Source organism: Anas platyrhynchos, chromosome Z (genome assembly GCF_047663525.1).
Source record: "Anas platyrhynchos isolate ZD024472 breed Pekin duck chromosome Z, IASCAAS_PekinDuck_T2T, whole genome shotgun sequence".
Lineage (NCBI taxonomy): Eukaryota > Metazoa > Chordata > Aves > Anseriformes > Anatidae > Anas > Anas platyrhynchos.
Genome location: NC_092621.1, coordinates 63,028,849 through 63,054,527, shown reverse-complemented (window position 1 = coordinate 63,054,527; position 25,679 = coordinate 63,028,849). Strand labels below are relative to the sequence as shown.

General features: G+C 40.1%; 1 long non-coding RNA gene across 1 annotated transcript in view; it reads right to left on the bottom strand.

Moving 5' to 3' along the window:
- The window catches only part of LOC106018567 (uncharacterized), a 124,420-nt gene that overhangs the window by 10,345 nt on the left and 88,396 nt on the right, over nucleotides 1-25,679 (bottom strand). Inside the window, exons 6-10 of the long non-coding RNA XR_011805868.1 lie at nucleotides 16,607-20,991; nucleotides 15,756-16,096; nucleotides 14,345-14,495; nucleotides 9,314-14,226; nucleotides 5,048-5,229 (exon numbers count right to left, since the gene is read on the bottom strand). This is a non-coding gene — a long non-coding RNA (uncharacterized lncRNA). The remainder of the gene's footprint in view (nucleotides 1-5,047; nucleotides 5,230-9,313; nucleotides 14,227-14,344; nucleotides 14,496-15,755; nucleotides 16,097-16,606; nucleotides 20,992-25,679) is intronic.

Genomic DNA, 25,679 nt, shown 5'->3' with positions numbered 1-25,679 from the left:
CTAGTGCTGCTCCTGGCCTGCACACAGGATGCTCTCCTCCACTGCCTGAGCCCAGAGAAGGCTGCCATGACCTCAAAAACTTCACCATCAACTGTTCAGCCAGTGTTGTGGTTGATTTACCCAGCTGGGCAGCCAAGCTCCACCACAACCACTCTTTCATTCTCCCTCCTCAAAGGGAAAGAGGGAGAAAATACAATGAAAACTCAAGGGTTGAGACGAGGACAGGGAGATCGCTCAGCATTTATCATCACAGGCAAAACAGACCCAGTGTGAGGAGATTAGTAAAATTTATTGCCTATTCCTAGCAAGCTAGAGCAACAAGAAACAAAGGAAATAAGCTAAAGACGCCTTTCCCCCATCCACCCTCTTCTACCTCCGCCTGCTGAGCAGTGCAGGGGAACAGGGAATGGGAGCTGCAGTCAGTCCCTGGCACTTCATCTCTGCTGCTCCCTCACAGTCCCTCTCTGCCCCTGCTCCACATGGGGTCCCTCCCAGGGATGTCGTCCTTCCTGAACTGATCTTGCATGGGTTTCCCACAGGCAGCAGCTCTTCAAGCACTGCTCCCACACAGCTCCATCCCACGGGGTCCATCCATTCCCCAGGAGCAAACTGCTCCAGCACGGGTCCCCCACAGGTGGGGGCAGCTCCCCCCAGACCCCCTGCTCCTGCGTGGGCTCCTCTCCACGGGCTGCAGCTCCGGCCCAGGGCCTGCTCCTGCGGGGGCTCTCCATGGGCCGCAGCCTCCTCCAGGCCACATCCACCTGCTCCAGCGGGGGCTCCTCCACCCATGGGGGGGCTGCAGCGTGGAGATCTGCTCCATGGGGGACCCATGGGCTGCAGGGGGACAGCCTGCTCCACCAGGGGCCTCTCCCTGCACAGCCCGCAGGGGAACTGCTGCTGCCTGCCTGCAGCACCTCCTGCCCTCCTGCTGCACTCACCTGGGGTCTGCAGGGCTGCTTCTCACTCTCCAAGCTGCTGTCGGACTGCATTTTTTTCCCCTTTCTTAAATCCTCTCACACAGAGGTACAAACAACAAGGCTTATTGGCTCAGCTCTGGCCAGCAGTAAGTCCCTTTGGAGCCAGCTGAAACTGGCCCTTACCTAACACAGGGCAGCTGCTGGATTCTTCTCAGAGAAGCCACCCCTGAATTTCCCCTCTACCAAGCCCTTGCTATGTGAACCCAATACAGGTGTGCAGCACAGCTGAGTGCTGAATCTGATCCTCCTTTCGATGTTCCTTGATAGTGGGGGTCAGTTTTAGTATGTACTAAAACTAGGGGAAAATGAACCTAAGTTCTATATTATGGATTTCTCTGGTGAATGCAATCTATAGTTGCAAGTATTTATCTGACAACTTATTTGCACAGCATATTCAGCCTTTTTTTTTTTTTCCTAATGTTTAGAGCTGTATTATTTCTAACTGAAAGGACAGTTTATAACTTTCAACAGCCACTGCCTAAATTACATGATTTCAGGTGTAGAGACATGGAAGCACCTGTGGCTCTCAATAAAATAATATCATTCATTTATATTTGCAACAGTTGTAGAGTAAAACATTTAGCACTGACATGGGGCTCTCTGCCAGCTGCATTCCAAATGTCTTACACAGGAAGGGAAACATGAACGAATGAGGAGGAATGAGGCAGGGCAGAAGTCCCATACGTGACCACACAGGGTGCGGGTGCCCCAGCGCCGGCAGGGGACTGCAGGGCTGCAGCATGTGGTAAGGCTACGGCAACCCCAGACAGTGGTGCCAGACATGGCTCCAGCAGCCTCACCTCAGGGCACAGCTGGGCCCCACAGATGAGATGAAACCAGGACACAGTGCCTCAGGAAAACGGGTTTAAGAAAGGGGAAAAATACCAGAGGACAGGAAAAGTGCAAAACAGCAGTGTGAACAGCAAGGTTGAATAAGAGGATGTGGAGGAGGTGCACCAAGGCAAAAAAGATGTTCACACTGCAGTCCATGCTGGAGTCGATCATGAAGGACAGCATCCCATGGGAGGGACCCCACGCAGGAGCAGGGGAAGACCAGGAGGAGGAAGGAGCAGCGGAGTGGAGCTGTGGTGGACTGACCATGCCCCATGCCCCGCTCAGGGAGGGGTCAGGTGGAGGTAGAGGAGCTGGGACAAAGGAGTAAAACTGAACCTGGAAAAGGGAAGTGGAGGAGGGGTTGTTTTAATTTTTATCTTTGTTTCTACCCATCCAAATCTACTTTAATAGAAAATAAATCAGCTTTCCACAAGAAGAGTGTTTTTTTTTTTTTTTCTCCAAGATGGTAACTAGCAGGTGATCTCCCAGTTTTTATCTCGACCCAAGAGTTTTCTCAAACTGTTTTCTTCCTACAGCCCTCTGGGGGAGTGGTAAGAGAGCAGCAAACTGGCTGGTTGCCAGGGCTGTCCCACCACAAGGACTTACTGAAGGGCACGCAGCAATTCACTGTAGCAAAGCCAAGAACAAAACACAGCCCTTCTGCTTCCCAGTCCAGTGGATCTTACTGTTCACATGCTCTCTAACCTCTCCCTGGATACAGCTGCAGAAGGACAACCCAATTCATACAGATTTGCACAGGAAACATCAGCCAGGTACAGACAGGGTGCAGTAGCCAACACGAGCCCTGACGCTGAGACTAATCCATGAGCTTGGGCAGTCCAACAAACTTCAAAGGAAGCACTGCATTGGCACAGTGTGGCTAGGGCTTAAGAGGCCTTACAGTTGATTTCAGTAAGTGTTTTTGGCACACAAGGCACATCAGAAACATTTCATACAAATAGCATCTGCAGAGTGTCAAGAAGTCATGTCAGAATAATGTTACGTTATTTTTGCACACAGATTTATCACCTGCAGTCCATTCTAAAGGCCTAGCTGTTGTACAAGGCAAATGTTACAGAAGAAAGTACAGAAAAAGCAAAAAGACTTTTACAAAAATTTTACTAAAATTTCTACATGCCTTCTAAACAGCCACCATGCACTCACCTCTGATGTGAGATACAGAATTTTTTAACTTTTATGACATATAGGTAAAAACAGTCTCTCAGAGTACATTTTAATCTAACCAGAATGAAATCTCACTATTATATCTACAGCATGTAGAAATGGACTCTTTTCTAATTCAGTACACTAAAAAAAAAAAAAAAAAGTCACCATATGAACACTGGGTCTCCAAAAAATGACTAAGTAGCTCATCAGCATGGACAAGCACTCCAGTCTAAAGACATTTTATGGCTTTTTGATCTGTATAAGCTATCCACTAGGACAGAACACAGATGAATCTACTGCAGCACATGGTTACAAATGGCCACAGACCACATGAATTGCCTATCATTTTCTACATTTTTCTGTGAGCAGAGGAAGAGCCAGTGGTTTTTTCTAAGCAACTTATGAGGCTTTTATTCCAAATTTCCAATAAATTCAAGATGAAGTTTGGTGGAATATATGTCTTGTGCCTTGTTGTTAGGGCACAACTGATTAAATAAATTTTCAATGTGTGCAAGTGGTAGCAATTTACCCCATGGTGGAAGATGAGATAAAATGTTCATGGACTGAAGCTGCATGTTTTCAAGATGAAGCCAATATGATTAATTGTTCAGTACTTTTGCTTCATGCATCTGTGGCTATATTCCAGCACTTTCTAGGCTGCTGACAAAAACAGTATGATGTGCTGCAGCAGTAGTAATACTTGAGGAAAGAATAAAAGTTTTTGCAAGTTTTCCTCCTTGCTCCCATGCCCCTCCAAAAAAAAAAAAAAAAAAAAAAAAAAAAAAAAAAAAAATTACCAAGAATATTCTTGATCAGGTATTCTTGATCAGGTTAACATCAGGAAAATATACTGTTCTTCGTACCACACTATACCATGCCAATGAAAATTAAAACAATTTACCAATGAAAAGTAAAACATTAATATATTTCTGTGGATGTACACTGTAACATAATCAGGGATGTGATCTCTTTCAAACTAAGTATTTTAAGATGCATTTTCAGCAGGCTAACACAAGTGTAATGTTACAGGTTATTGTTTGAATCTTCTGGTAATAGAATATCTTTGATTTTATAACAATGTATAAAGGCTGTGAAATAGAAAAAGCCACAGAAAAGTAGCAACAGGATGAAATGAAGTTTGGTCATAATAATTTGTGCTGAGTCTACAAGACAGAGTACACAGCCAAGAATTTGAGAAGAGAACAATATTGAAGTATATTCTAGTGATCTGGAAAAGATCTAAGATCAATACTGATAACATTTATACAGTTTAATGAGGAGCATGGTAAAGGCGTAACAAAAGGCAAAGACACTGAACTTTTAAAGTAATCCAATAATTATAGTCACATGTGATTTTGAATTTAAAAAAATAATATTCATTGTGTGAATGCCTCAAGCAAGACAATGCATGTCGCTGTGTCTATTTTATCTCTAACAGTTCCTAAATAGGTGATGCATCATTTGTGTTCTTCATAAGTAAAATTTAGTGGAGGAAAAGAGCTTTTAAAGTTCCTTACTTTGGTAGTTTGAGTAAGACATAAACTGCATGTGATAATACAAGACAATACAAGACAACATTTTCCATCTGCCACTTGTATTCCATCAGATTATACTGCAAATTTAGAGGTGACACTATGCCCCAGTGCAGCTATAATATAAGTGTATTCTGTTCATTATTTGGAAGTTAAGCAATAAATTTCTAACATTTGAGAGGTGCTCTCAATCCAGCCAGGTTCCAAGCCAGCTGTTTTATTTATACTGGAAAGCACCCCACAATCTAGGTAGCCCTGCTCACCTCAGTGAAACACAGATTTGGAAAAGAAAAGGCACATTCTTAAGTAAAGCACATGTCAATTAAATGAACATCAGCTAACTGAGGAGCTGAGTAAACTTAAAGAATAAGGGATTGCATGATACTAAAAGAGGCTAAAGAAGGAGATAAATAAGAACTATATAATCCACTTCTCCCTTCTCTGAGTGTTCACCTGAAACGACATCCCAGCTGTTAAATGCACCTAACTGGCATGCAAACTACATTTACCAAAGAACAAAATCATCTCTCAGCTTACCTGTTTATCCTACTGTCAGCTCAGAAGGGTCCTGTACAGGTACCTTGTCTTTCAGCTTTGGGATCAGCAAGACTGTCCCTTAAAGGCTCTTGTTCCTAGGACATGGTTGACTAATCATAGGCTGCAAGCTCTTCTACCACAGTCTCCCAGCTTGCCCATTTGCGTGTCACTTCAAGAGTTCCCTGTGGGAGTGAGTACGAGAGGGGCAAAATCTGTAGATTTACTTCACTCACTCACCATTTCCAGCTAAACCATTATTCTGTCACTTTAAGCTGCACACCCTTAAGGCTGATAAAGCAGAAGATGAAGAAAAAAAAAGAAAAAAGAAAAAAAAAAAAGATCATTTGCACAAACAAAAAACACACAGGAACTTCTGTGCATATAGGAGGGAGATCTGACTGGAAAACAGCTTATTGAAGCGGAGAGAACTGGCTATAGAAACATTTGCATGACTAACAGCCTGGATACCATTCCTTTTGATATGTGTTCTTTGTCCTGCCCTGTGCAAGAAGGGACACCTGGGTGCGAAAATAATACATGGCTAGTTGTATTTATACCCACAAGATGTGTCAAATATATCTATTTGACTTCTAAACCAGCTCCAAAATTCATCATTTCTAGGTATAGTTCTGCTGTACTCTCTGCTTCAGTATTTAAAGATTACTCTTGTAATCTTTGTACTTTATAAAACATCATGAGTTTTTAATAACTTCAGTTTTACAAAAGACCAGATAATTTAAATACTTTAGACTTTTACACTTGGTGTCACTTTCATTGGAGAAAGGTCAACTAGAACGTCATATTGAGAGAATATCAATTTTATTTTGTAAGGGACAGGTTTTATCATTCTATGCCACCCTTTTCTTGTTAAGTGTTCTCACTGATTTTAGTAGAGATGCTTAATCCATCAAAATCCTCAGAAGACAAGCAGTGTGTGTTATGCAGCATCTGGCCTTACGTACTTTTTGAAAGCTAAAGGAAAATGTTGGCTTGAGATCAACAGTCCGGTCTGCCATTTATTCCACATTCAGCAAATCAAGCAGAAACACAACCTTCCACTTATCAGCTATACCTGAAAACGTGGCCGAATGGACAAGGAAAAGAAAATACCCTCCCCATTACCACTCTTTCTCTCTCTCTCTCTCTCTCTCTCTCTCCCTTCCCCACCCCCCTTTTTTCTTTAAACTACTTTGGACAAAGTCCTTATTGCCAAATCCTGCCAGTGTTGAGTAACATAGTCATTACACTGAGATTGCTCTTGCATTTCAAATTAAGACACCAATCAACATCTTGGTGGAATCAATGTTAACAGACCAGTTCTTAAAGACCCTGTATTTCAGTAATTCACACAGGCTTTTTCACTTTTAATGATCATAGGTTTTATTTCCCACATTAAGTCGTAGATTCATTTTTTCCTTGACTCTACTCAGTTTTCTGTATATTTTTAGAACAACAAATTGTGTTTCATCTCTGGGCATACAGCCTTTCCATAATGAGAATCAATCACTGAAGATCATTCTCATCTAACTTTTCATGTAGGTTTACTTTTTTCTTAATTGCATCCAATTACTGTCCTTTGAAAGTGTGTTGGACATTCAGAACATGCTCAATTTCATGTCTCAGCACACGTCTTTAATACCAAGTAGGAAAATGGTCTGCTGCTTTTAAACAATTAATAGCTTGACATAATTTGAAGGGAGATGGATATCACAGGTGGTTGTTCATGCTGAAAGTGCAAGTAGCAAGGAATGAATAACATCTTATGATGCAGCCTAAACATTTCTATGTTGCAACGAAAACATAGTTTGGAGTAGGTATTAGAATTAAGTAAATCTCCAGGTACAAATATTGAAAAAGAACAGCTTGCTATTTTTTAGTCCAGAACATCTAGTTCTGACAGGGATGAAAAGAATATGATACAAAAAAATGTTAGGGAGAGGATACTCTGTGTAAATTGACTTATGTAAAATCATTAGTTACCTAGGTTATATCTAGCATGCTAGGCATGGACAAAAGCATGTAAGAACAAAGTAATGCAATGAACAACTTGATGAATCCCAAATACTTTTAGAGAGAATAAAATGCATGCACCAACTTCCTTGAAATCACAATGCATGGTTGTTTACACGGTTTACCATTTCTTTTAGGTGCTTCCAACTTCACAGTTCTTTCTGGCAAAAGAGCTTAATTTCTAAATATTTCTTAAGTAGCATTTTGCTTATTCATTTTATATGATGAATGTTGCACAGAAGACAAAGCAAAATAATTGAAACTAAAGTGGTACCTCACAGGACTAATTACTGTACTAAAGAGAATTTGATAAAGATTATAACAAAAATGGTCAGAGAAAGGAACAGATGGTTTGAATCACTGCCTGGTTTTCTACACAAAATCAACACATTCAGGGAGAATTCCTGAGATGGCCTAAAATGCCCATCCATATGAAGTCAACAATGTACACAATTAGAAAGCAGCTCCCGTTACAAAATTCAAGCACTTTCCTTCAGATTGCATTTGTTTCTTCCTGTTCATCCCCCCTGTAGACTTAGACAGCCACCATTCTCTGCGTGACACCTCTTTCACTTTAGACTATGCTGCTGAAACATGTTGTTTCAACTGCTGTCCTTCTGATGCACAGTGGTTGTTTTTTTTTTTTCTTTAAAAAGAAGCACATCCTACAGCTGGACACAGCCCTCCATCTGGAACTGCAGCAGCCCCAGACAGAGCAGCATTGATATTTTTCCTCCTTTCTCAGAGAATAACCACAGAAGAGTGTTTGCCTCCTTAACACTGGTATCGTTTAATTGACTTGAATGCTTTTTTGCCTTACGAACATTCTCTGAAATCACTGAAATCAAGCCTTTTCACTTTGATACCAAACCGTGACAACCACTCAAGGAATAGTCGGTTTCTAATCCATTGTAACTGCAAAATATTTCATTATATGACTGTAAATAATGTCTCATAGAGCACTCTCAGACTGTGCACAAAGGCAAGATAAGTCACACCCTGCTTCACCTTCTTCCTCAGTAAGCCATTTGATATAACAAGGAACAAAATTGTATTAGCCTATTAGATATTAAATACATCTGTTGGGCTGTGGACTTTTTAAATTGGTTTATTTATTTATCTCATTATTTACATTCTAGGTGCTTATAAACAATACTAACTTCTAATCAGAATCTTTTCAAGGGTCAGGGTTAGACTGATAAGCCAACACTTCAATAAATGCCTCTCCTTAAAAGACTAAATGTCATCATGACAAATGATTAGGCAATTTGGGCACCTAATACATGCAGTTACCTAAGTTGTGAAAGAAAAAAATACCTCCCACAGTTAGTGAGTATACCTTCCATTGCCTTTCATGAGCAGAGAAAAAGAAACACTGCAGGATGACAGCTTTCATTGGTGGCTGGTTGTGGTGGTTTTACCCTGCTGGGCAGCTGAATTCCACCACAACCACTCCTCTCTCACTCCCCCTCCTCAGAAGAAGAGGGAAAGAAGACAAGAAGACAGTATGCCGGGGGGGGGGGGGGGGGGAGGGGAATGTAAAATAAAATAAAAATAAAAAGTTGTGATAAGGATAAGGATAATTTCATTAAAGGCAAAAGGAAGAGGAGAAAAAAAAAAAAGCTACACAGAAGCACAGTGTTCAGCCAAGTCCGGAGAAGCAGGGCCTCAATACTCATAGTGATTGTTTGAGAGGACAGACATCTTCATAGGTACCCCATACTGCCCTACTTACCCTTCCCCATTTTTTTTTTGCTGAGTGTGACACCATATTGCATGGAATATCCCTTTGGTTGGTTTAGGCTATCTGCCCTGGGGAAGCTCCCTCCCCACCTCTTGCTCACCCCCAAGGAAACTGACTTTGGGGAGGTTTGGAGAGCGTCTTGATGCTGTGCCAGAACTGCTCTGCAGAACTGCTCCGCAATAGACAAAACACTGCTGTGATACCAATGCTGTTCTAGCTACAAGTGCAGAGCATAACACTGTATGGGCAGGGAAAGATAACTCCACCCCATCCATACCCAGTACAACATCCACCGCATTCCATAACATTTACTGGAGGGTAGGAAGGCCCTGCAGAGTCACCTGGACAGGATGGGTCGATGGGCAGAGGGCAATGGGATGAGGTTCATCATGACTAAGTGCCAGGTCCTGCACTTTGGCCACAACAACTCCATGCAATGCTACAGGCTTGGGGCAGAGTGGCTGGAAATCTGTGCAGAGGAAAAGTATCTGGGGACGTTGGTTGACACTCACCTGAACATGAGCCAGCAGTGTGCCCAGGTGGCCCAGAAGGCCAATGGCATCCTGGCTTCTATCAGGAATAGCGTAGCCAGCAGGACCAGGGAGGTGATCATCCCCTTGTGTTCTGCTCTGGTGAGGCTGCAGCTTGAGTACTGTGTTCACCTTTGGGCCCTTCAGTACAAGAAGGAGATCAAAGTCCTGGAGTGTGTCCAGAGAAGGGCTATGAAGCTGGTGAAGGGCCTGGAGCACAAGTCCTGTGAGGAACAGCTGAGGGAACTGGGGTTGTTTAGTCTGGAGAAGAGGAGGCTCAGGGAGACCTTACTGCTCTCTGTAACTGCCTGAAAGGAAGGTGTGGGGAGCTGGGGATGGCCTCTTCTCACAGGTGACTAGTGATAGAACTAGAAGGAATGGCCTCAAGTTGTGTCAGGGTAGGTTTAGGTTGGAAATCGGGAGACATTTCTTCTCAGAAATGTAGGCATTGGGATGGGTTGTCTGGGGAGGTGGTGGAGTTATTCTCCCTGGGGATGTTTAAGGAAAGGCTGGACCTTGTGCTTAAGGACATGGTTTAATGGGTGACATTGGTGGTAGGGAGATGGTTGGACCAGATGATCTTGGAGGTCTTTTCCAACCTTAATGATTCTATGTGTCACACTCACATTCTAAATACTTTTGTACATAGGTATTCACATCGCCACAATTCTCTATCCTTTAACAGATACATATATAGGTATTTCTTTACATTCTATTGGCCTCTCCCTAAAGGTTCATAAGAACTGCAGATGATTTGGGCTTCATGTTCCAAAGTGGCCACTCAGGACAGGCAGAGTAGGACTTTTGGACATCAGTACCAGCTTAGCTTGAGTCGTTGCTGCAACTTGCCAGTTGCCTTGTGAAGTTGACCGGTCATTGGTTCTGCAGTGTCTTCCTAGAACACATAACTTAGATTAAAGATTAGTTTTCTCTCAAGGTTATATCTCTTTGATACACACACCTGATATCCCCATAGTTGGCATGTCCCACTCAGTCCTTGAGCAAAGACAATCCCATGAGTGGGCTTGCCTTTTCCTGAGGCAGGTGCAACCCACACTCTCTTCCCCATCCACTTCCCTACATGCACTACAGGGACTGTGGCTCCCCTCACAGTGTGTAGGGGGTGTGTTTCAGTAGGACAAGCACGGTTGTTGGATATTCTGGTGCTAACTAGCCAAGTGGTTTCTGGTAGGTTCACATCCCAGCTTTTCCATGTCCAGCACCCAATGCTCATAACATAGTCTTTAACAATCCATTATACCTCTCAACCTTTCTGTATGCTTGTAGGCTGTAGGGGAGGTGATACACCCATTCAGTGCCATGCTTCTTGGAGATTATTTCAGGCTATTTCAGACAAGGTTATTACAGAAGTTATTCCCATTGTCTGACTCAATTCTCTTAATTCGAAATAGTTCCTCTTTCAAGTCACTTGACATAGAGGGCTAACAAGATGACTATATAGCCTGGAACACTGGTACTTCATACTTGGTAGGTAATATAGGTAGCTAATTTAATAATCATCCACTTATGCATCTGACATAACATAAGCCATTATGCATTAAAAAGCTTACTAAATCCTTAAAAACAACGCAACAACAAAAAAACTCATCCTTACCTGTATATAAAAATATGCACATATAAGATAGCTAAACAGAAGATACCAAGCTGATGAATTATGGTTTTCCTCTGGATACAGAATACTTAATATCAGACAGAGCAGTTGGTCTTGTAACAAACCCATTCATCAAACAAAAAATCCATTGTACTCTAATTTTCTTTCCTCTATTCATTGTGCCTTTCATCCCAATGAATTTTTTTATCCCAACTTAAAAGTCTCCAGGAGCAAGTTCAGTAATGATTAATACCCTGTACATCTACATGAAATATACGGCTTAAATTATAGTGCAGACTTTTGTCTAGTGCATATATAAAACAGCACTGAACCCCAGGTTAGTTCTCTCACCCTTAGTAATAACCCAATCCCTACCAGGGATAAATGACTGAATAAATCAGCACTCCCCAAAAATCTAAATCAATATTTTCCTCTTAGGCAGTAAATCAGCTTCTATATGGGTTGTTGGCAATTCCCTACAGAATATGAGACTGGGATACATGGTTCCACAATTATTTTCTCAGCAAAGAAAACCGAACTATATTGAAGTATGGACTGAGGAGAATACTACTTCAATTTCTAATGTAGTCAATCATTTACTCTATCATTAAGCTAACTTAATGTGTACTATTTTTGCAACCTTTTCAGCTTCTTTCCTTGATAAACATAATCAATAGGCTATAATGAAGTGATACATTTGCACTGACAGTTTAGTTAAAATATGAGGCGTTTCCACCATGGTGATTTATTTTTATTTACTTAAAAAAAAAAAAAAAAAAAAAGTTAACTTTTGAAAAAGTGGAAGTTTATATTATTGCAATTTGGCAAGGTTTATGATTATCATCATTTCATTTCAGCCTTATTCAATCAGAACACATTTGCTGCTGAACATTCAAGGCAAGAACTGATCAGTATCACAGGTCAACTGTAAAGAAAAATTTGTTACAGCTTTGCAACACCTCTGAAATTGTCATCTCTTCAAGAAGAGAAAAAGGAAAATTTTCTCATTTCAGTTTACTTAGCCATTTCACAAAAATGTTCTGCTAGCTCTTATGTTGTAAAACATTGCCTAAGAACAACTATAGATATTCTTTACACTGTTAATGAGTTTCAATACAAAACATACTTTGATCATTTTCCTTCTTCCTTTACATATCTGGAGTACCTTAGATGGTTTCACTTAGTTAATATTTATTTACAATATAGGTCTTCACATTTGTAATTAACTTACAGTTTCCATCTCCATATAGTTACACAGAAATGAGAAGTCAAATAGTTCCTCTGTAAATGGTTAGTACCAAAAAGATATTCATGACATAATCGAAGGAAAGACAACTGTTTGGTAAGAATACACCAACAAGTAAAATGCAAGCTACTAAATAATAATAAAACATCTGATTTAAAGGTAAAACAAATGAAAGTGAAATAAGCTTAAACACAAATGCAAAGCAGCAAAGTAGAAAAGGAAGCACTAAAGAAAATTCAGAGAAATGCAGAAATCTGCCTCTCCTGAAGACTGAGATGAAGGAAAAAAATAAAATGTACACAACATAGCAACAGAGAATGGCATAAAAACAGATTAGCTGGCCAATAGTTAGGTTAACAGTAGTTAATATTAGCAAAACTTGGGACTCTTTTAAGACAGCAAGACCAGTGAAAATCTACCCCAAAGCCAAATTCCCAGAGGTACAAATTCCCAGTCTGCTGAGAAAGTGTTTCACATGCAGCTTTTCAGGATACACAGAGACCAAACTGGAAAACATCATCAAAGATCTGAGAAGAAGATGAAAAAAGGGTCAGGTTTGGAGTTTTGCTGTTACTAGTTCTATTTTTCCAGCAGGTTCCTCATGCTGGGGGCTGTGGTGTTCCTTGACCAGGGCTGCAGCTGGTGATGCAGAGGAGCAATCAAACCCCACAGCATGCCTGGGAGGCCAGTGGGGTGGGGACCTGCAGATGAGTCAAAGCGGGCTTGCAGTTGACTGACACAAGTGAGGCAAGGCACCCCTTCCCTGAGACTCATTGGCTTGACATCGATTTTTATCCATTGAAACAGGTTGAGCACAAAGTGGAAAGCACCAACCACACAAAGGCACTGATGGGAGAGAGAGATTTACCTGGAGACCTTTTTGTCTCATCCAGCAAACCTGAATTTGTTTTATTTTAAAAGCCACATCATTTTCATTTGTGTTTTAGTCAAATTAGTGATAGAAATTAAAAGCCTTCCTGTGTCTGGCACACCTTGCTTTAAGGAAATGATACAGGATGGGTTCAATGTTTGTCACGCTTGTGATATGAGAAATAACTGATTTGTCTTGCTCCTTGCCAGAGCTGCTCTCTGGCACTAAATTTCCTTCCAGTGAGCCCTGTCTCTCTGAGGAATGAAACTTGGGAAGGCATCCCATCCTCCCCACGCTTCCCAATAAGCCACTAAACCAGCAGTCTGGACAACCTGCATTCCCAGAGCCCCTACTACTACCTTTGAACTTATGTTAAAACTCCCTACTGCATAGCAAAAATCACCATGCTCCAGCTGGTGCACAGTCTCACTAAGGTCTCATTCAAAACACTTTCTCCTCCCCAGCCCCTAAATACCGTTTCTTTTTAAAGGAAGAGCCCACTGCTCCATTAACTGGCAACAGCTGTGTAGACAGTATCACCAAGGCCAGTTCTGCATGGGGTAAGGTTTCTTTTTAAGACTAAAGTTTTGGCAATAAATTTATTGATGTTCAGATAGATGAGTAAGGGAATATGTGGATCAAATTGGATAAGATGAGAATGCTACCATCAGGTCCAAAAAGAGGGAAAAAATGCCCAAAATAAAGGTGGGAAAGCCTATCTTGTTTCATGAACAAAGTGTTCCTGGAAGTGCCAAGCAGAAAGCATAGTCTATTCTTGACCACACTACAAATTTTAGCAATACTGGCATTGCTCATAGAAAAGAACCAAGTCCTAAGAGGACCAGTTAATTAGGAGTTTAAGTACTTGGCAGGAGGGTTACACAGCGTAGCCTGCTTTTAATCCAAAGAACTATGCATTAATTGGGAAAAATAAACCAACTTCGCATTATCTGGGGAAAGGATACAAACAGGTAGTTCCTTATTAGCTAGAAACACATGTAGACTAAAAGCCAGTTTTTGTTTAGTAATAGACATTTTGATAAGCATCTGCCAACCCCTGGCTGCCAACCGCTGTCCCAGTGAAGAGGAGAAGGATACGGATCGTGAATGAATCCTGTCCCCGCAATGATTCCTCTTACAGAAGTCAATCCTGCGCTGCAGAAGAGCTGTTGGCAAACATTTCCCAGTTACCCACCAGAGACTTGAATTTTGCAATATTAGAAAATTATTAAAAAGCTCATGTGAAGAGCAAGAGACAGGTTATATTCAACAAGAAAACCTCACCAACTCCCATGGTCCTTGTAGCATTAATCCAAACAGCAGAGAGCGTGTTGTCTTCACAGCATGCAGAGACAAGTTCCTGGGAAAGGTTCAGCAGTACCTTCAACAGGCCTGGGAGCAGCAACACTGCTGAGGAGCACCCGGCCCTTCTCAGCTGCAATGAAAGGTTGAGATATGAGAGGCCAGGCAACGAAAGGTGTTTCTGACACTGGAGAAGTCCCTGCTGTTTCACCCGCAGCCCCTGGAATGTTTTTGCTCTTTGCTAACCTCGGTGTTCATCAGAAAATGCTCCTGTGACACAACTACTGCAGGCAGTGAGAGGCCTGAGTACTTGGCAGTGTATCGGGCCACAAGGTGCTAGAGAAAATGCAGGAGAACTGAAGAGTGTGTGACAGAATGATGGAGACACACTCGGCAGTGGACGCCTTGCAGCTGAGTGGTTCTGGAGGTGACAGATGGCACTGATAGCCTTCAAGGGACAATTGCTGGGATGGCATAATGGAACAGTAGGACACAGCCAGGAGCAGGCTAAAATTCTCTATTAGAAATATTACTTAGTTATAGGGATGATTTTGAGAAGATACCAATGAATGTAATAAATTCATGCCAGCAGATACCCCAGTGCAGAAAGAAATTTATTTCAGACAAAAATAATACAAGGGAAAGAAAATATATACATATACTGCTGTGTCCCAAATTAACCTGTCAGGGAAAACAGTGAAGGTTTATTGATCAAGGAATTAAAACATCTCTGCTCAGCAACAGACAGAAATAAAAGCAAGCAAACAAAATGTTCAATTAAACAAATAAAGACGAAATACTGAAAATTATATCCTGTCTAGTCCAATATACAGCAATTTAATGTGACTGTCAAATCTAGCAGCACTTCTTTCAAACAGAGACATAGAGAGGAGAGTACAGTTATGCCACAGATTGCTGTAGGCACAAGTAGGCTTCATCCAGTTGGAGACATAGACACGTGAGAATAGATTGAAGTAAATTGGAACTGTTCAATTAGAGAAAGAACAAGAATGGGTGTAAGAACAGTGAATGACTGGAAGAAAACAAAGCCAAGTACGCTTCATGAATCTGAAAAACAACAATTACAAAACAGATAAAAAGGAACTTTTTCCTATAACTGGGTTGAATTGTTGGACTACAGGCCACAAGACAGGAAAAGCAATGTGGTGAGATTCAAAAAGTCATTACGATATAGCTTATGAGAACACCCATAGCTGTCATTTGTAAACAAAATGGAGCAGATTTGAACCCCAGGTTTTCAAGACAACTGGTTATTCCAGTAACTATTCATTGAATAACTTCTGACATTTTTTTCCTGAGAAAGAGACAGTAACTTCTATCAGAACAATACCAGACTGGATGGATTATTCATCTAATCCAGAAAGACAATTACCTATTTTATGTACTATGTTGTAAGCATAATCTTATTTATGTCCTGCTGTTCATTGCATGTAACTCTGGTGTTTTCCTCTTTTCTTTTCTTTTCTTTTCTTTTCTTTTCTTTTCTTTTCTTTTCTTTTCTTTTCTTTTCTTTTCTTTTCTTTTCTTTTCTTTTCTTTTCTTTTCTTTTCTTTTCTTTTCTTTTCTTTTTAAATTTAGGTCTGGTATGTTGAGTTATTTTGAAAAAAATCAATAGCCGATAAACACTGCTATAAAAGCAGTAACCACAAACATGTAGGGATGTAGCAAAGCCAAAGGTGCTGCAATGTTTCTGTCCATTCCATGGCTTCAAAGCTGAAATATAACAAATTTGTCAATTAAAAAAAAAATAAATAAATAAAATTGTGGAAGCATGGTAACGGAAAGGAAAGGAAAGGAAAGGAAAGGAAAGGAAAGGAAAGGAAAGGAAAGGAAAGGAAAGGAAAGGAAAGGAAAGGAAAGGAAAGGAAAGGAAAGGAAAGGAAAGGAAAGGAAAGGAAAGGAAAGGAAAGGAAAGGAAAGGAAAGGAAAGGAAAGGAAAGGAAAGGAAAGGAAAGGAAAGGAAAGGAAAGGAAAGGAAAGGAAAGGAAAGGAAAGGAAAGGAAAGGAAAGGAAAGTTCTATATATGGACTATAAATGGTGAAAGCAGATGAATGGAAAAGCTACTTTCTGATCCCAGAAAACTTGAAATATTTCCCATTCTTTATCAGCAAGATGTCAACTTTTTAGGACAAAAAAAAAGAAAGAAAACTGAAACAGGGAAAGCAATGAACAAAGTGTAAGTAAGATCAGGAGAGGTAATTGCTGGTTAATTACAACACTTACCAGTAGTGTCGCTTTATGTGCATTCAACTCTGTCATCCACCAAGTACTTAAAGGAGGAATACTTTCACAGCTCGATTTCTCCAGACTTCTTCTGGGTCAGGTAGCTCTTGATATTGCCTATTCATCATGTCTCTGAACGTATATATTCCATTTGCATGGCAGCTCAAGATGGAAAGTCTTCAGTATCCCCAACATGTGCCCTAACTCAGGTTAGAGAGAAAATTGGTCTCAGATACTCTTTCAAATTCAGAAATACGTGGAAAATCAGGAATTTCCATGGGCTTAACTGCTGATACAAAACCTGCATATATGTCCTCAGCCTATGACTAATATCAGATATGGCTCTCATTTACCCTCTTTGTTGAACACTGTAGCCTACTGCTGTAGCCAGTATTTTGTGAAACATACATACAATCTCAGTCTTCCTTTCACACTACTTTTTGATGTTTCTTATCATAGAAGGATTGGCCAGGACAGAGTTACCCCCTGAGGTCCCACAATTCCCGTGCTTGAGGACCACTACTGTACCCCTACCTAGTCACTTGTTCATCTGTTCTCAGAGGTTTCCCAAAACAGATGCTCTCTGGCCAACCTCACCAATATATTTAGCATTTCCTCACTTCTTCACAAGTTTTCCATACCACTTTAACTGAACCCTCCTGACCACAAACCTCAGCCCATTACAACTTGCCCCATAACAGAGCAGAGATAAGCTTAATTGCTTTTGCAGCAGTCTGTAAATGCAGAAGACCGTGTCCTCTCAGCTCTTGGGGTTCCTTAATCTGTTCCTCACAGCTCATGTTCACTAGAGAGGAGGTCATTGCCACAGATCTCTCCTGGCCTGGAGCTGCTCTGTGCCCTCACCAATCTGTTAACACTTACCTTTAAGTACCACACCTAAAACACCACAGGAATGCCAGGGAAAACTTGCCAATACTGTAAGGTACCGGGTGCCCCTTAGTGTAGTTTGTACATCACCTTCTGAGGGGTGTGGGGCAAGAGGGTGCTTCAGGATCTGAGTCCTAGCAATGACATTTCATAGAGATAACCACTCTGCTCGGCAGCTATGGAGGTGTCAAAAGCAAAGACAGTAAAATTGTAGTCAGATCCTTGCCTCTGAACTTTACTGGAATGAAAGTAAAAGGACAGGAAAGAAGCAGTGACTGATAACTTATTCTGAAAACAACTGTCATGGCACAGTAAGAGTGTGTCAAACAGGAGAAAGTAAGAATCCAAAAGGTCCTGACACCTACCCAGACTCCCACCTGAATCCCACAAGCTCAGCAGTGATGAGGGAACAGACCAACAGGACTCAGCTCTGTGCAGTCCCAGCCATCCTTCCTGCTGAGGTACTGCTACCACGAGACACCACACCAAGAACACTCCAACCTGCAGCAATTTTTCACCTTCATCCAAGAAGCATATTCTGGGACATTTGCACTGTTTGCTCCTCAGAAGCTAACTCAAAAAAAAAGAAGGGTGGACAGATGAGAGCACAAGTCCCCAGATATCATGCAGAGAGGCAATGCAATGCCAGTGGAAAAGGGTATGAAATCAAAATTGCAGTGGCCACAAGGCTGTCAGAAAGCTAGAGCAACAGGGCCGGGCCTCATTATTATCACTGCTCCATCACATTCAACTGCCTGCTTTCCGCCTTCATCTCTTCACATCACCACATGTGTCTCACAACTTTACTTCCTTTCTCTTCCCAAGTTGCAGAATGGAAACTTCTAGCAACTGAAGAATAGCTCCTAAGTTGTTTTGGTAGAGAAAAAAAAAAAAAAAAAGAATTTTAGGAGATCATGAATGAATTTTTCCTGAAAAGGTAAGTACGCAGTACAGGATGTGACACCAGACTGAAATCCCCACTGTATTCCCCAGCTGTTGATCCAACACCCATTCTCACGATAGACATCGGTGCAAGATATGCCTCTGAGAATATCGGCCAGTGTTTTCTACCTGATGGAAGCCTTTGGCCTTGAGGCCCAGAAAGGAATATGAAGACATCACCTTTTGCCTACACTACATCTTTATGCTTTTCCTCAGTAGAGCATGAAACCCAAATGATAATTTTTTAATATGGGTCTAAGGTGATACGTTAAAACACCTTTTCAGTCGATTAAATGATTCCATATGGCTATAGCTATGCCATGGAAGTGTTGATCATCAATAAAGACATTTGAACAACACAAGAGCAACAACCAAGAACAATAGACATTTCACCTAGGAGCTGCCTTACTTCCTCCACCACCACTATGCAACCCACTTTGCTGACTGACAGAATTACCTGTACCTCCTAATAGCATATTTTGTGCTTTGAATGAGACATCTACTCCAGTCCAGCAAAGGTTCTAAATATGTCTTCAGCCTAAACCATTAAGCCAACCTGTTTACTCAAATATTTTGGTGTATCAAGCTCTAATTTTTCTACATCATTCAGAAAATGAAGCATATTCCCATTAGGACACCAGCAAAAATTTGTGATAATCAGATACTCCTTTCAATCAACCAAATAACAATGAGGAAAATCAGGTTTCCTTATAATCCATGTCACAGTTTTTCAGTTTATGTTGTAGCATAAGATGAAGCAGGTGCAGCTCTGTTCTGACTCCTTTATAATTTCTTCATTTCTCATAATCGTTTAATTTGTTCCTTTAGGCTTGGGAGGATTTTTTCTTCTTCTTCTAAAAACACATAATAAGAGATCTTTGCTTCAGAATTCTGCCCAGAACTTATGGCCTCTTCTGGCAGGCTGGTAAGGTATGAATTTGCACTCAAGAAAAGAAAGGAAGAGTTAAGTGTAGAATCTGTTGAGTCATACAAATTCTATCCTTTTCCCTACCCCTTTGTAACTCTGCACCAGCCTACCAGATTTTGGCATGCTCTTGTTTATACTGAAAAATATCTCTGATCCAAGAGTAATAATAAAAAAAAATGTTATGCATTTGACAAATAAAATTAACCCTTTAGTGATCCATTCTGTACAATCCTACGTTAGCTGAGTCAGAACAGGAAAACAAAAAAGTAAAGGCAAGACTAACAGTCAAAACAACAATAAGAACAAAACAAACAGGTAAGGCCACTATAACCCATTTGTAAAATATGCAATTTTAGGGCTAGGTTCCCTACAGCAGATACAGTTCTTGTGCCCCTAACCACAAGAACTATTTCTGTGGCGGATGGACACAAAATCCATGCAGGGCTACTACACCACAGAGTATTATTACAGAGCTTGTAAAGACACAGAGTCTAAATCACTGGTTACAGTTGCATCCTTAAGCTTAGTGTGATCTCAGCAGAAAGGAAACAGCAGAAGACAGAATAATAATAAAAATGTTTTCAATATCTCAAGACCATTCTATGAAATAATCAGTGTAATCTGAACCCCCCCCTCCTTTCAGGTCAATAACAACACGTGCTTTAGCTAACAACATTCAAGGTTAGTCAAATGATTTTAAACATATGCAAGTTGAAACCATGCTTCAGTGTTCATGTCTGAACGTGCACTTCTTATGTTGGGAGTTTTAAATGAGTGAATATTTGGCCTTCTTGTAAGGGGGCCATCATTACTCATATTTCCCCCTTGCAACCATACATAGCATAGATAACAGACCTTCTAAATATTTCTCATCAACACCACTCATTTCAGAATAGGTCACAGCACCTGTGAGTTTTGTCACTCAACCTCTACATGCTGCTTCTTTAATTCTTGCTGGTCTCGGTAAACCAATCAGTACAATGTTAATCCAGACATAAATTTGTACATTCACAAGGGAAGGGAATATACATTAGAGAAAATTGCCAAGTACAAAACTGTTCTAAACCAGAGGAATATATGTTGATCCCTTATCAACTTAAAGCATGCATAATAATTACAAAATTCAAAATGCATAAAGGGCCTAAAAATGAATTTTAAATTACTTCTGATAACACAAGCTCTCATTAAAGATTATAAATAGTTTTATTAGTATTGTATAATTTCTGAAGGTCAGAAAGCAATCTGGTTTTGGATCATGTGGGAGCTGCCAAAAAGTTACTTTGCCTCTAAGTTAATGACATAGTCAGGCAATTAAACACTTGTTGGCATGATTGTCATTATAGTCCCAATCTAAAATTGACATCCATTTTATTCACAGATAACTATAGTAGCTATCATCATAGATAAAGTTATCCAGAGAACATGAAAAAAAACTAGACTTAACTCCCATCATTCCACCAGCAGTCATCTCACTGCAGGTATCTGTAGATGCGGATCACAGCTGCAGGGCAAGCCTCAGCTCATCCCAGGTAAGTGTCACACAGTTCTGCTGAAGAAGATGAGCCAAGCACGACGGTCATGGAGGGACTGCAGAATTAAGTGAAGCAGAGCCAGATGCAAGGAGATGCTGTGGAAGGGGAAGAAGGATTAGTCACTGTGTAGATGTGAACACTTCCTTCCTCACAGCTCTCTGTGCAGGCTGCAGACCACTCCACTGCCTGGGTTATGGCAGCCTCAGCTGCTGTGCAAGGTTTTTTTCATCATAGGGCCATTGCCCAAACCAGTCTTTTGCCTGGGTCTCTCAATTTGTTCCTTAGATCTAAAGTAGGCACAAATTAGTCATCAAGATCCAGAGCCACTGAAAATCAAGAAAAGAAAAGACTCAAAGTTTAGTAGACTTTGTGATTATATAGCCTATGTTATTTTGTTCATGGGATTCTTACCCCCCATTAGCATGCCAGTGTTCACAGTAGGATACACAGAAGACAACACTGCATTGAGTGAAACTTTATCCATGCGATCCACTGACAAATTCAGATGCAGAAATATCTTATTTCCATCAGGTGTGCAAAGGAGTATGCATGAATGTGCATGTAATTTGAACTGGAAAAATGAAAACGTGGGCATGAAAAGACCATAGAAGAATTTAGAGCTCTTAATATCTATAATATCTGTTTGGAGCTGACTTGGAGAACACTCTGTTACCCATACTTTTTATTAAAAAAAAAAAAAAAAAAAAAAAAAAAAAAACATTCTGGTAAATGTAGCCATCATGCCAATACGTATGAACAAGCAGCCCTCCCTCCCTCACCAACAGCTTTTCCCTACCAAAGTGTCACAGTGGAGTACTAACAGGGGGAGAGACTGCCATTCTCAGCTTTCTGGTAACTTGATGCTGCATGGAGCATGTAATGCCCCTCTATGACATCTCACCAAACCTTCAGCAGAAACTCTGAAACACAAAGAATTATTAGGACCTTAGGAAAAAAACACGTTTCTTTGCCCTTTGCTTAATATCTGTAGGCATCAATTTTGATTAGTAAACTCAAAATTAGCATGGATAAAACTCAAGACTCCTTATATTTTAAGAGCATTTGAATAAACAAGACAAATCTAGTCCCACTCTTTCCTTCATCAGTGTTTATGCAGTTTTCCTATCTGTAAACAGGTGTTGTCATCAACTGTTATATCAAAGACCTTCCTGAGTTTAATATTTGCAAGCTATTCCCTTTTTTGTTTTGTTAGCATCTTCTCTTGTACATATTAATTACTGCAGACCTCTGCCAACATGTGCTAATATCCAACCAATATCCTCTTTCAAAGGGAAATGTCAAAGATTAAATTCAAATGAAGGATGACATTTCAGTCTGCATATTCCATGAATAATGCTTCTTCTCTACCTTCTAGACACTTCAGTGGAGGAAAAATGCGATATTTAAAGAAAAAAAAAACTCTCCCAAAATGTTCATTATATTTTTTATACAACAGCTAGGTCTCCAAATCACCCTTCAAGAAGGAAAAAAAATAAAAAATAATAAATAAATAAATAAATAAATAAATAAATAAACAAATGGAAAAGATTACAAGAAATTAAATTAAAATCTTTCTAGATATGCATGCTTTACATTCGAGGCAAAGAATTGTCAGAATAGTCAGAAAAATAATAAAATGTAATTCACTCTTCTGTCATTTTGCTCTTCCTGACTGCATGCTTGGGCAGAATGCATTAATAAGCACTTCTGTTTCTCCTAGATGATGTTCACTGCTTTAGTCTAATTTGTTCTTGTTGGCAGTTTTCTACCCACGTGTCATTTAGCAGCAAGGTCAGGCTGCTCTGCAAGGGAAGATGAACCAGGACCAAGCATCACAAGGACAGCAGAGGCAGTGACCCACTGACAAGGGCACAGGTCTGCCGTGCCCAAATTAAAAGAGAAACAAGGGGCCAGGACAGTGAAGAGGGGTGGCCAAAGGACCTGTGGTTGCCACTCCAGCCCCTGCAACAAAGCAGACCCAAGGTCTATTCAGGAAGGCAAGTCAGCAAGCCAGAGTGAGGACAGTGTGAATTTAGGCACAGCCTCCCCGTAGCATAGCTCAGGTGGAGACCAAGGGCAAGACCGCATCTCAGAAGCCAGCCCCGAGAGAAAGGAAGGTCAAATCCCCAGCCAGGGCTTTTCACACCTCTCGGACAGTAGGCTGCACTGCTGCCCTGCTGGATCTGGCCCCCTTCCCAGGCAGCCAAAGCTGCAGGAGGGGGGAGAGGCTGCTGATGCACTCAGCTCTGACACTACAATCAAGGGGAGGAAGAAGCAAGAACTGCTTTTGGATGGTGTATAGTCAAAAGCTATGAGATTCACAGGCTTGAGTTCATTACATGAAGAATTTGCAGTTTCATTGAAAACATTTTGGTGACCTGCAAGTTGAAGAACACTGAAAAGCTCTCAGGAGAGTTTTGGATTAAGTGCTTGGCACTTCCTTGTCATCTTCTCAATGACCATGTTATACTCATATGGAGTTCCTTAAAGTTTCTCTGAATTCACAAAATAAACACTGAAAGTGATGGATAAGCTATACTTGCAATAACTTAAACACTCTTAAGAGAAATATCCTTGAGATTCACTCAATCAAAATATGCCTTCTTTTCACCTACATTTCTCCACTGGAATTCCTAGTGTTATTAATACTGCATTTGAGGAGAAAACATGGGAAAGACCAAAGCTGGCTCAAAGAGTAAAGATTTATGAAGGAAAAGAAAAGAAAAGAAAAGAAAAGAAAAGAAAAGAAAAGAAAAGAAAAGAAAAGAAAAGAAAAGAAAAGAAAAGAAAAGAAAAGAAAAGAAAAGAAAAGAAAAGAAAAGAAAAGAAAAGAAAAGAAAAGAAAAGAAAAGAAAAGAAAAGAAAAGAAAAGAAAAGAAAAGAAAAGAAAAGAAAAGAAAAGAAAAGAAAAAAGAAAAGAAAAGAAAAGAAAAGAAAAGAAAAGAAAAGAAAAGAAAAGAAAAGAAAAGAAAAGAAAAGAAAAGAAAAGAAAAGAAAAGAAAAGAAAAGAAAAGAAAAGAAAAGAAAAGAAAAGAAAAGAAAAGAAAAGAAAAGAAAAGAAATAAATAGGCAATAGAGAAGACAAAGAGGGGAATATTAAGAGGAAAATAGCCTGAAACACAAATATTCTTTGTTGTTATATCTAGAATCAGCTATGAGTGTCAGTAGTCTTAATGGATTTGTCTATATAGGAAAAATGAATGGCACATCCGTTCTGGAGTAACGTTCTTCTGTAAGCATTACATACATATATGAGCCCTACTAAAATTTAGATAATCCTTAGCAGGAATTAATACCCTTTTTTGGAACTACCCTGAATACCAAGTTATCATGTACTATACTACATCAGTCAGTTCCCTGGTGTTAACAAGTCCCTGGATAATTTGACCAAGCATAACTTACACATCACTTCTCAGCTTACCTTTAAATTCCAGTCAGTATTAGGACTCAATGTATTTTCTTAGCATTTGTTACTTTGGCTTGATATCTCAATAATACATAATATTAGCCTTGATATTGAAGTCTTCTAGCTCTCAATGGAACTCAAGCCACTAACCATTTCCTAGCAAGCTGAAAAACAATAACCATCTAAACTTGAAATATATAAGTTCAAATGTTCCGACTTACAATCTTTTGGCATTCTGGAAATAGAAACCGAAGTATAATTCTCAGTCATTTGCTTAGAACCTTCACAAAATATCATATTACATATATAAAATTGAATAGAGGGCATAAGACTCTGAATCACGTTGCAAAATTTAATAAAGGATCACATCATTGTTATAATGATAGCTCAAGAAGCCTCTAAAATATATATTTATATTCATCAAATATCTCATATGTCTTATTTAAGACTCTGATGTTTATATGAAATGGACTATTCATGACCAGCATCCATCCTTTTCTAAGCAATTTTCTTGTCACTCTTTAAGGAGCTTGATAATAACCAATAGACCTTATTCCCTTGTCTGTGTTTGTCTCAACAAGTCATTTAGTCCCTACATTCATTTTAACCAATGGGTATTTGATATAAAAGCACTTTGTATATTAGAATTTGCATTTGTTTTCTTCTGCCATTGGCTTGTCTTTTTAAGAGGATTTCAATAAATTCTGTTTCTTATAATTGATTTCATTTGGGGGAATGCCTATTTTTAGAAGACGCAAAATATGAAAGATAAAGTTGAACTTTAGGGAGCATCAAATCCGTGTTGCAATCAAAACAGCAGTGAAGTTCTGGTGCTGTCAATATGGCTGAATGCAATTTTTAAAGGCCATTTGGCTTTGGTTTTCCATCCACCATTGTTTTACCTATATTGTCAGCACAATGTATCATATTTATTCTTCCACCTTTTGACATATTTACAAGCCAAGCATCCAATGTTACAAACAGCTGCACACACATACAAATGCATTGATGTGACATTTTACATTAATAGGAGTACATTTAAAAATTCCTTATATGCCTGCAATGAAAGCGCAGGTTATAACAGGTCTTTAGGCCACAAACCAGAATAGTGGTGGTGGTTTCACACTTTGACCTTCTGTGGCTGAACAGGACTGTCCATAGCATGGCACCCAGTGGAAAGGGAAATGCAGAGCTCTTCTCTGGCTCCCTGACCCCATAGCATCAATCCATAGCACTTGCCATACTATTTCTTAATGCAGGGTTTCATGCTAACTGGCGTTCATTTTCCACCTCTCTTCTCTCATGAAGATTTCATCCTCTGCTCCTTCGTGCTCCATCTCTGTACATTTGCCTCAAGGAGTTTTGCAGCTGCAGCAT